Below are 11,769 nucleotides of genomic sequence, written 5' to 3' on the forward strand. Positions count from 1 at the left end.
AGTACTGGAGCTTCAACTTCAATATCAGTCCTTCCTATGAATATTCAGGACTGATTTCCTTTAGGATGGACTGGTTGGATCTCCTTGCAGTCCAAGGGACTCTCAACAGTCTTCTCCAACACCACAGTTCAAAAGCATCAATTCTTCAGCACTCAGCATTCTTTACAGTCCAACTCTCACATCCATACATGACCACTGGAAAAACCATAGCCTTGACTAGGCGGACCTTTGTTGGCAAAGTAATGTCTCTGCTTTTCAATATGCTATCTAGGTTGGTCATAACTTTCCTTCCAAGGAGTAAGCGTCTTTTAATTTCATGGCTGCAATCATCATCTGCAGTGATTTTGGAGCCCCAAAAAAGTTTGACACTGTTTCCACTGTTTCTCCATCTATTTCCCATGAAGTGATGGAACCAGATGCCATGATCTTTGTTTTTTGAATGTTGAGCTTTAAGCCAACTTTTTCACTCTCCTCTTTCACTTTCATCAAGAGGCTTTTTAGCTCTTCTTCACTTTCTGCCATAAGGGTGGCGTCATCTGCATATCTGAGGTTATTGATATTTCTCCCGGCAATCTTGATTCTTCTCCCAGCTTGTGCTTCTTCCAGCCCAGCATTTCTCATGATGTACTCTGCATAGAAGTTAAATAAACAGGGTGACAATACACAGCCTTGATGTACTCCTTTTCCTATTTGGAACCAGTCTGTTGTTCCATGTCCAGTTCTAACTGTTGCTTCCTGACCTGCATACAGATGTCTCAGGAGGCAGGTCACGTGGTCTGGTATTCCCATCTCTTTCAGAGTTTTCCAGAGTTTATTGTGATATACACAGTCAAAGGCTTTGGCATAGTCAATAAAGCAGAAATAGATGTTTTTCTGGACTCTCTTGCTTTTTTGGTAATCCAGCATGTTGACAATTTGATCTCTGGTTCCTCTGCCTTTTCTAAAACCTGCTTGAATATATGGAAGTTCACAGTTCATGTACTATTGAAGACTGGCTTGGAGAATTTTGAGCATTACTTTGCTAGTGTGTGAGATGAGCGCAAATGTGCAGTAGTTTGAGCTTTCTTTGGCATTGCCTTTCTTTGGGATTGGAATGAAAACTGACCTTTTCCAGTCCTGTGGGCCACTGCTGAGTCTTCCAAATTTGCTGGCATATTGAGTGCACCCTTTCACAGCAGCATCTTTTAGGATATGAAATAGCTCAACTGGAATTCCATCACCTCCACTAGTGATGCTTCCTAAGGCCCTCTTGACTTTGCATTCCAGGATGTCTGGCTCTAGGTCAGTGATCACACCATCGTGATTATATGGGTCGTGAAGATCTTTTTTGTACAGTTCTTCTGTGTATTCTTGCCACCTCTTCTTAATATCTTCTGCTTCTGTTAGGTCCATACCATTTCTGTCCTTTATCGAGCCCATCTTTTCATGAAATGTTCCCTTGGTATCTCTAATTTTCTTAAAGATATCTCTAGTCTTTCCCATTCTGTTGTTTTCCTCTATTTCTTTGCATTGATCACTGAGGAAGGTTTTCTTATCTCTCCTTGCTATTCTTTGGAACTCTGCATTCAAATAGGTATATCTTTCCTTTTCTCCTTTGCTTTTTGCTTCTCTTCTTTTCACAGCTATTTGTAAGGCCTCCTCAGACAGCCATTTTGCTTTTTTGCATTTCTTTTCCATGGGGATGGTCTTGCTCCCTGTCTTCTGTACAATGTCATGAACCTCCATCCATAGTTCATCAGGCGCTCTGTCTATCAGATCAAGTCCCTAAATCTATTTCTCACTTCCACTGTATAATCATTAGGGATTTGTTTTAGGTCATAGCTGAATGGTCTAGTGGTTTTCCCTACTTTCTTCAATTTAAGTCTAAATTTGGCAATAAGGAGTTCATGATCTGAGCCACAGTCAGCTCCCAGTCTTGTTTTTGCTGACTACATAGAGCTTCTCCATCTTTGGCTGCAAAGAATATAATCAATCTGATTTCGGTGTTGACCATCTGGCGATGTCCATGTGAACTATTTCATACCTTTCCATTAAACTTACGTGGTACTTAGGTGAGTCAGAATCTGTTTCTGTTGTTGCAACCAACAATCAAAACTGATACAGAATATTGCAAATGACATATCTAGAAGACGAAATAAGCTAAGTCAAGATGGGGTGGGGAGCTGAGGGAGGACCCTCACCCCCATAGATCCCCATCCCAGGCAAGGAATATGATAATCCCTGCTACATGGTTAAACTATTAACCATGTATGATGTATATCATGACCCAAACCATGTGTTCTCATGGTTAAAGCTTTAGAAAACACTTGGCAGAAAAATGTTGGCACACTGGAATACTCTGGTTACTTTTGTGTGCTTACATTAAAGAAGGGTGCATGGGCTTGTTGAGATTCTCTTTCTGCCTTCAGCGAATGCAACAGAGCCCTGGGGTTGAATAACTGTGCACTCTCCTGTACACGTTTTCAAGCTATTGTCTCCCAGTTCCAGATACATCCTTCTGCACTCTGCTCTGTGATGCCGGGCTGGGACTCTGAAACCCCTATTTCTCCTTTGCCTATTGATTTCTGCTGATGAGGTGGGTCAGAGAGAGACTAGGAGGCAAGATGAAGGGAGAGAGATTTGCCATTTTCAGCAGTAGTCTATAGTTTTTTTGGTCACTCCCCAAAATCTGACCTAGCAGGCTCCCTAAGAGGTCCCTTCCTCAGCTGAGTTCTGTCTCTGTGCTGAAATTAATGTCCTGACTAGGAAACTATCTGGGAGGATGAAGAGAAATAGGGAAGTCTGATTCCCAGGCTAAACACCTTCTATTATAAATTCACCCCAGTTTCTAGCCATGATTGTATCAACTGCTAGGAAGCAGCCTGAGGACAGAAACAGTACTGGCTTTAGACCTGAGCAAGAAAAGCCCTGTCTTGATCACACTCTCATGCTTTAAAGCGTCCTACTCTGACCTTCCTCTGTCCATGCCCTTCCCCATGGGAATAATAGCCCAGGCCCACGGGACACGTCCACCTGGAGCCTGGTTCCTCCTTCGAGACATGCTTCAAGCACCTCAGGTCACAGAATGTCCTTCCAAGTGTCCTGCAGCTGCTTCCTGGGCCTGTGAAGGCCACTGCCCTACAGCATTCTTCTGAATGGACCACGTGCTTCCAGGTTACACACCCCTTGACCTGCTGCTGCTGAGAGATGGCTGACGGAGGGCGGGGCAAACAGAGCTTGGATATACCCACTGAGTTGACTACATGTGGGCATGAGGCCCTGTTTAGCAGAGTTGAGTGGAAAGAAAAACTGGGAGACCATGGGTCTCTTTTTGAGCTCTTGCTGCAGCCCCATAAATGTTAGGGGAGGGCCTGACAGGAAGCAGATGGTCCTGGATCCAAGGCAAAGGCAGACAAAGCCATTAAAATTAAACTGAGGACGGGGGAAGTGAACTAGGAGATAGAAATGGAAGGCCTGGGTTCAGACTCAAACACCATGACTCACCAGTCAATGAAGCTCCCTCAGACGTAACCAGTGAAAATTTTATTAAGCTTTACTGCCAGACACTGCAGGCTGGACACACAGGAGCTTATGATTTTCAACCTTAAGGCAAACTCGGGCCCCAGAGCCAATGCCAGGAGGGAGTAGGCCTCAAGGCAGGCTGGTCCCAATAGCAAAACCTGCCCAGTTGCCCCTCAGGTGTGGCTGGGGCGCACCCTGGGAGGAGAGTCAGCCTGTAGAGCACAGGAAGGCCACACTGGCTGACCGAGGACTCACCCGCGGCCAGGGCAGTGAGTCAACAATCACGTCTGCATACTTAACTCACCGTTCCTGGCCAGCCAGGGGCTGTCATCTCCTCTTGCCTTTCCCCTGTTTTAAGTGGAAGCTTTCATTGTTCTCCTGCTCCTCCCCCATCATGGCTACATATTGGCTATGCTGTGGGAGGCACATTTATCCTTTCTCGAGATTATGAGGAATATGTTTACCCAGACCTAAGGAGAAGGGTATTCAATAGACTTCTGATTTCTCCTGTGGTAAAGAGGTCTGAGCAGCATGATTTTCTCTCAATCAGGGACACTTCTGAAGTTGTGTATATGGGAAGAAGAGGGTGTGTACGCTGAGCAGCAAAGTGACCGTGGTCTTTGTCCAGTGTGTGCCCATCTCTCACTTCTGACCCTCTGGTCACAGCCTTAAACCCCTGACCACGGAGGGCCCTAGGAACCAGGTTAGAACAATCACTGCACTTAATCACAGTTGTAGATTCAGAAGGTAATAGGACAGCAGCTGCTGGAGCTGGTGGGGAAAGAGCTCCTTTCTTGCTGATGCAACTGCTGTCAGCCGCCATGTTCCACAGTGTCAGAAAGTCCCCCCAGGAATAAGAGAGATAGAGGAACAGGTAGAGACAGAAACTGTGTTCTAGAAGGCTCAACTCTCTGATTCCACCCCCCTCCCCGAGGCCCCTATAATTCCCCTGATTCCTACGCATCTTCCTCACCTTTTGATTTTTTTGAGCTTCCTCACCTTCTTTGCTTAAGCTCATGTGGAAAGACAACTTGTCTCTTTCACCTAAGACTCCCAACTAATCAATCAATGCTGAACATTTGAGTTGAACTTTCTTAAGCCATGGCCTTTTACAAAGTTATTCATTCTGTATGTATGTCTTTGACAACCAAATAAATTTTACTGAGCTTTAATTTCACTAGTTTGTATTTCAAAAGAAAAGAGATAATTGTATTAATTAAAATTAAGTAAGAGTACAAGTGATGGAAACTGAAAATAACAATGACTTAAACTGGAGGGATGTTTCTCTCTCCTCGGTGGAGAAGTCTAGAGGTAGGCTGTCCATGACTGTCGCCCCCAGCTGCTCAAGAGTCCAGGCCCCTTCTGTTATTCCCAAGGGAACCAGTGGTTTCGCCATTCCTGGTCTAAGGGTGACTGTTTTAGATCAGCAGTTCTCAATCAAGGGCATTCACCCCACTCCAGAGGACAATAGGCAAAGTGTAGAGACATTTTTGATTGTAACAGTGCAGAGTGGGGGAGGGGGGAGGTGCCACTGGCATCTAGAGGTAGGGCAGCACATCCCAGAGAATCACCCACGCCCAGAATGTGAACGGTGTCAGTGCTGAGGAAGTGTTCCAAGTCTAGCTAGATAGCACCAGCGATCCAAGAAGCAGGGAAGCAGACAGAAGAAACGACAAAAGGCATATGCCAGTTTTCTTTTATGGGATGTTTCTAGAAGCTGCCACACAATCCAATTTAGATCCCATTCACCAGAACTTAGTCATAGCCACAGATAGCTGCAAGAGAGCTGCGAGAAAATGCAGCCCTTATTTTCAGCAGTTTGTGCTGAAAACATACACGAGCTGCTGGGAATGAAAAATCGGGGGCCAACGATCAGCCTGTGATGCAGTAATTACATTGGTCATGATATTTTTCAAATCACATTTGCCTTCCAGAAAATGTGTTAATCGTAAGAGTTGGAGGAGTTGGAGGACACTGGTCAGGAGAACCAATACACACTAAGGCCTGGAAGTAAAGTATCCAGTGTGTGACCTGTAGGCAGTTCAGTTCATCTGATCAGGTAGGAGGCTGTGAGGAGTAACTCCAAATACATGTAGAGAATGGCCTGGGGCAAAGCAGTACTCCAACTAGGGAGAGCAGTCAGAAAGCCAGTGCAGTGAGCTGGTAAGAGATGATGGAGGTCCGATCCCAGGGTATGGCACTGGAATAGATAAAACACTGGACCCACACACCTACAACTGATTAACCTTCGGCAAAGGGGGCAAGAATATACATCAGAGAAAATACAGTCTCTTTGGCAAGTGGTGCTGAGAAAGCTGAACAGTTATATGCAAATCAATGAAATCAGAACACACCCACACACCATACACAAAAATAAGCTCAAAATGACTTAGAGACTTAAATATAAGACATAATACCATAAAACCCCTAGAAGAGAACATAGGCAAAACATTCTTTGACATAAATTGTACAAAAGTTTTCTTAAGTCAGTCTCCCAAGGCAATAGGAACAAAAGCAAAACTAAACAAATGGGACCAAATCAAATTTACATGCTTTTGCATAGCAAATGAAACCATAAACAAAGAGAAAAAACAACCTATGGGATGAGAGAAAATATTTGCAAACAGTGTGACCAACAGGAGTTTGACTTCCAAAATATACAAAAAGCTCAAATAACTCAACAACAAATAAAAACAAACAACCCAATCAAAAAATGTGCAGAAGACCTACATGGATATTTCTCCAAAGAAGACATACAGATGGTTAACAGGCACAAGAAAAGATACTCAACACTGCTAACTATTAAAGAAATGCAAATCAAAACTATAGTGAGGTACCACCTCACACCAGTCAGAATGGCTATCATTAAAAAGTCTACACTCTCGATCTGATGGAGATTTGATGATTTGATGGAGGTTTGATGCAGAAATCAAAAGCCTTACAGACAAGCAAGAGTTAAGACAACTCAGCACCACTAAACCAGTTTTACAACAAATGCTAACAGGACTATGTCTCAGCTGACTGTGCTTGGATCATGAACTTCCTATTGCAAAATTCAGACTTAAATTGAAGAAAGTAGGGAAAATCACTAGGCCACTCAGGTATGACCTAAATCAGATCCCTTTCGATTATACAGTGGAAATAACTCAAGGGATTCAAGGGATTGTATCTGATAGAGTGCCTGAAGACTTATGGATGGAGGTTTGTAATGCTGTACAGGAAGCAGTGATCAAAACCATCCCCAAGAAAAAGAAATGCCAAAGGGCAAAATGGTTGTCTGAGGAAGCCTTACAATAGCTGAGAAAAGAAGAGAAGTGAAAGGCAAAGGAGAAAAGGAAAGATATACCCATCTGAATGCAGAGTTCCAAAGAACAGCAAGGAGAGATAAGAAAGCTTTCTTCAGCGATCAGTGCAAAGAAATAGAGGAAAGTAATAGAATGGGAAAGACTAGAGAGCTCTTCAAGAAAATTAGAGATACCAAGGGAACATGTCATGAAAAGATGGGCACAATAAAGGACAGAAATGGTATGGACCTAACAGAAGCAGAAGATATTAAGAAGAGGTGGCAAGCATACATAGAAGAACTGTACAAAAAAGGTATTAATGACCCAGATAACCATGATGGTGTGATCACTCATCTAGAACCAGACATCCTGGAGTGTGAAGGCAAGTGAGCCTTAGGAAGCATTACTAAGAACAAAGCTAGTGGAAGTGATGCAATTCCAGTTGAGGAATTTAAAATGCTAAAAGATGATGCTGTACTCAATATGGCAGCAAATTTGGAAAACTAAGCACTGGTACAGGATTGGAAAGGGTCAGTTTTCATTCCAACCCCAAAGAAGGGCAATGCCAAAGAATGTTCAAGCTATCAAACAACTGCATTCATTTCACATGCTAGCAAGGTAATGCTCAAAATCCTTCAAGCTAGGCTTCAACAGTATGTGAACCAAGAATTTCCAGAGTACAAGCTGGATTTAGAAAAGGCAGAGGAACCAGAGATCAAATTGCCAACATCCGTTGGATCATAGAAAAAGCAAGGGAATTTCAGAAAAACACCTACTTCTGTTTCAATAACTATGCTAAAGCTTTTGTGTGGATCACAACAAACTGGAAAATTCTTCAAGAGATGGGAATATGAGACCACTTTCCCGCCTCCTGAAAACCCTTGTGCAGGTCAAGAGGCAACAGTTAGAACCCAACATGAAGCAATAGACTGGTTCCAAATTGGGAAAGTAGTACGCCAAGAATGTACATTGTCACCCTGATTATTCAACTTATATGCAGAGTCCATCCTGCGAAATGCCGGACTGGATGAAGCTTAAGCTAGAATCAAGATTGCCAGGAGGAATATCAACCACCTCAGATATGGAGATGACACCATGCTAATGGCAGAAAGTGAAGAGGAACTAAAGAGTCTCTTGATGAAGGTGAAAGAGGAGAGTGAAAAACCTGGCTTAAAACTCAACATTCAAAAAAACTAAGATCATGGCCTCTGGTCCCATCACTTCATAGCAAACAAATGAGGAAGAAATGGAAACAGTGTCAGACTTTATTTTCTTGGGCTCCAAAATCACTGCAGACAGTAACTGCAGCCATAAAATTAAAAGATGTTTGCTCCTTGGAAGAAAAGCTATGATAAACCTAGGCAAAGTATTAAAAAAGCAGAGACATCATTTTGCTGACAAAGGTCCATATAGTCAAAGCTATGTTTTTTCCAGTAGTCATGTACAGATGTGAGAATTGGATCATACAGAAGGCTGGGCACCAAAGAATTGATGCTTTTTAATTGTGGTGTTGGAGAAGACTCTTGTGAGTCCCTTGGACTGCAAGGAGATCAAACCAGTCAATCCTAAAGGAGATCAACCCTGAATATTCATTGGAAGGACTGATGCTGAAGCTGAAGCTCCAATACTTTGGCCTCCTGCTGAAAGAGCCGACTCATTAGAAAAGACCCTGATGCTGGGAAAAATTGAGGGCAAGAGGAGAAGGGGATGACAGAGGATAAGACTGTTAGATGGCATCACAAATTCAGTAGACATGAGTTGGAGCAAACTCCAGGAAACAGTGAAGGACAGGGAAGCCTGGCCTGGTGCAGTCCACAGGGCCATGAAGAGTTAGACATGACTTAGCGACCAAACAACGAAACAAAGGAATTTCTCCAGGAAGAAAACACAAGAGAAGGAAAACACCTACAAAAAATAAATCATAAATCCAAAACAATTAAGAAAATGGTGATAGGATCATACATATTGATAATTATGTTAAATGTAAATGGATTAAATGCACCAACCAAAAGACATAGACTGGCTGAAAAGGTGAAAGTGATAGTTGCTCAGTCATGTATAAATGATGTCTCTGCTTTGAGACCCCATGGACTGTAGCCTGCCAGGTTCCTCCATCCATGGAATTCTCCAGCCAAGAATACTGGAGTGGGTAGCCATTCCCTTCTCCAGGGGATCTTTCCAACCCAGGGATCAAACCCAGGTCTCCCACATTGCGGAAAGATTCTTTACCATCTGAGCCACCTGGGAAGCCCAGACACTGGCTGGGTGGATACAAAAACAAGACCTATATATATGTTGTTTACAAGAGACCCACCTGAGACCTAGGGTCACTTACATTGCAAGTAAGTGGATGGGAGAAGATATTCCACATAAATGGAGCTCATAAGAAAGCTGGAGTAGCAATACTCGTATCAGACAAAATAGACTTTAAAAAAAAAAAAAAGAACAAGTCAAATAAACTGCCAGAGAGCTTCACATTTTGGCATAGTCTTCTAAACTTGGTATATTTATCTACTCCAGATCTGGATTCTGAATCCCGTATGGGTCATGGGTTATTTGTCAATATCGTACCATCCACATTCCCTTCCCCTTCCCTCCTGGAAGCTGATGCTACCTTTCCAACAGATAAGAGGATCCTCTTGACAGTACGCCCTGGGAGCTTGTGACTGGGTAGTACTACAAGTGCTTCTACTTCTTTGGCTGGGTGATGAGCTCCAAGTTTAAGTGGCTGGAAAATTTTGTGACATAGAAATCCTCTTTCTCCACAGATGATACAGTTTCAAGAAAACCCGAATGAAAGAAACACAAAGTTACTGGTGGCCTTGCATGTCGTTAGCATACTTAATACATAAAAAGGACAGAAATATTTTTTTAAAAAGGCTACAAATAACAAATGCTGAGAGTGTGTAGAAGGGAACCCTTCTACACTGTTGGTGGTGATGTAAGTTGGTGCAGCCTCTATGGAAAACAGTATGAAGGTCCCTCAAAAAAACTAAAACTGGAGTTGCTATATGATCCAGCAATCCCACTTCTGGTCATATATCCAGACAAAACCATAATTCAAAAAGATAACATACACCTTGATGTTCACAGCAGACTATTTACAATAACAAAGACATAGAAGCAAACTAAATGTCCATCAACAGATGAATAAAGAAAATGTGGCATATATATAATGGAATACTACTCAGCATAAAAAAGAATGAAATAAAGTTATCTTTTTTAGCAACATGAATGGACCTAGAGACTATCACACTAAGTGAAGTAAGAAAGAGAAAGAGAAATACCAAACATAGCATATGTGATATCTACTTACATGTGGAATCTAAAGTATGACACAAATGAAGTTATTTATGAAGTAGAGATAAAGAGAACAGACTTGTGGTTGCCAAAATAGAGGAATGAGGAGGGATGGACTGGGGAGCTGGGATTAGCACTTGCAAACTGTTATATAAAGAATGGATAAACAACAAGATCCTACTGTATAGCACAGGGAACTATATTGAAAATCCTATAACAAACCATGATGGAAAAGGAAGAAAAGCTGAAAAAGTGAAAGTGACTCAGACAGATAGTAGAAAGGAGAGGAAAAAGGGAGTCATGGAGTCCCCGAGGCTGCTTCTATTTGAGGAACACAGGGAGGTAAAAGAATCAAAAAAGACAGAAGGTAAATAAATTTGAGTAAATTATAACTTAAAAATAAACATTTTTCTTAAAAATAAAGCAATTTGGGATATAGAATTAGGATTTAGTGACCAATTTCACATGGGAAATAAAACAATAGGGATAGTCAAGGATGACTGTCCTGGACAACTAAGGTCGTGGCGACATTCACTGAAAAGTGAAACACAGAAAAGAATCAAGTTGCTAGAGTTGGGGCAGCAAAATCCAAATATGTAGAGGCTTTCCAGAGGCAGTGGCCACAGTGCTCTGAGCCTTGGGAAAGCAATTTGGACTGCAGGTGATAATTCAAACCACAAGTCAATAAAATGACCTCAAGGGAGCATGGGGAATGAGAAGATGAACAGGGGACCCCAGAGAAAATCAGCCTTTAAGCTACAACAGAAGGAAAACAGCACTAGAGAGGCTGAGGAGTAACCAGGGAGGTGAGAGAAGACCCAGGAGTGTCGGCGCCATAGAAGCCAAAGCAGAACAGATTTAAAGAAGAGAGTATTGATCGTGGCTTCTGTTTCCAGAAGAGATTGTCCATGAGATTCTGCAACAAGGAGGTCCCTGGTGACCTTGGGAGGAAGAGCTTGGCATGGTGGGAGCAAAATCTGGCGAGCCCTGGATTTATGGGGAATGGGGGATGCAAGTAGAGACAGTGAGTTGGAAAATGTTTGCAAATCTGTAGTTTCTTAAAAGAGAGACAGAGTGCAGCAATTAAAGCTGGATGAGAGAGGAGAGAGCAATTACTTTAAAGATGGGAGACACTTGGGATAATTTAAATGACTTAGATTTTATTGAGCACTCATCTGTGATCTCATTTGAATCTCATAACAACCCCACCTACAGATATGACAAATGACACTTTAGCAAGACGATGTGATTGGGAAGAGATGGGGCCATTTTCATTTCAGTCTGTGCTCTCAGCCTCTGTGCTAAGGAGATCCTCAATAAATGTTTATTGGCTGACTTTTCCTTTTTTATTTCTTCCTCTTAAAAATGTAGCAAGTACCACCAAGTGACCTTCATGGACTCTGCACGGAACAGAAGAATCACCCAGCAGAGCCCCAACCCCATTTCTGACCCACAAAATCATCAGGTAGAAGTGGTTATTGATTTAAGCCACTGAGTTTTGTTGTAGCTTGTTCAACAGCAACAGAAAGCTGGGAAACCCTCATGAGGTCTGAAAAAGCTACCTCCTCATGTGTGCTCAGTTGCTTAGCCATGTCCAACTCTTTGTGACCTCATGGACTGTAGCCTGCTAGGCTCCTCTGTCCATCGAATTTTCCAGGCAAGAATACTGGAGTGGGATGCCATT

Source organism: Bos javanicus, chromosome 24 (genome assembly GCF_032452875.1).
Source record: "Bos javanicus breed banteng chromosome 24, ARS-OSU_banteng_1.0, whole genome shotgun sequence".
Lineage (NCBI taxonomy): Eukaryota > Metazoa > Chordata > Mammalia > Artiodactyla > Bovidae > Bos > Bos javanicus.